Genomic DNA, 795 nt, shown 5'->3' with positions numbered 1-795 from the left:
TGCCGCAAACAATTTCATTAACCTTATCCTTCTTTCCTTCCATGGCCTCAACTTTCCTTATGAGCGTAGTCACTTTACACTTGAGATCATCCTCTTCTTTCAAGAGATATAACCCACCTTTCTCCTTTAATTGAGTCGGCCTAGACGTGGTGTTTGCCATTGGGTAATAGTCCCATAATTGTGTTTTTTCAACGAGACTATCGAGGTAATCCCATACCTCGTCAACATCTTTATTAATGAACTCTCCATTACACATTGTCTCGACCATTTGGCACATGGAAGATGTCAGTCCATCGTAAAAAAAATTTGTAATGCGCCATGTTTCAAATCCGTGTTATGGGCAAGAACTGACCAAATCTTTGAACCTTTCCCAACATTGGAAGAATGTTTCATCTTCCTTTTGGGCAAAGTTCATGATCGCTTTTCTGAGGGTAATCGTTTTATGATGTGGGAAGAGTTTTTTTTATGAATTCCCTCTGCATATCATTCCATGTGCCAATGGATCTAGGACGCAGTGAATGTAACCACGTCTTAGCTTTCTCTTTTAAGGAAAAAGGAAAGAGTTTCAGCCTAATTGTATCCTCAGATACATTAGGAAAACATAATGTAGCTATAATCTCATCGAACTCTTTCAAATGTAAATATGGACTTTCTGATTCAAGTCCATGGAATTTGGGAAGGAGTTGGATAACTCCTGGCTTAATGTCCATTTGTCCTGTGTTTTCAGGAAAAATCATGCATGAGGGCATACTCACTCCCGCCGGTTGCAGATAATCTCGTAAAGTACGAGGCGGG

General features: G+C 39.9%; 1 non-coding gene across 1 annotated transcript; it reads left to right on the top strand.

The window, feature by feature from the left end:
- The first annotated feature begins 326 nt into the window (after positions 1-326).
- LOC131244777 (small nucleolar RNA R71) lies at positions 327-433 on the top strand. The gene has a single exon (XR_009170554.1). It is a non-coding gene; the product is annotated as a small nucleolar RNA R71 (small nucleolar RNA).
- Positions 434-795: the final 362 nt, after the last annotated feature.

Source organism: Magnolia sinica, chromosome 4 (genome assembly GCF_029962835.1).
Source record: "Magnolia sinica isolate HGM2019 chromosome 4, MsV1, whole genome shotgun sequence".
NCBI lineage: Eukaryota > Viridiplantae > Streptophyta > Magnoliopsida > Magnoliales > Magnoliaceae > Magnolia > Magnolia sinica.
The sequence above is the reverse complement of the archived record's forward strand: the minus strand, read 5'-3'. Positions and strand labels throughout refer to the sequence as shown.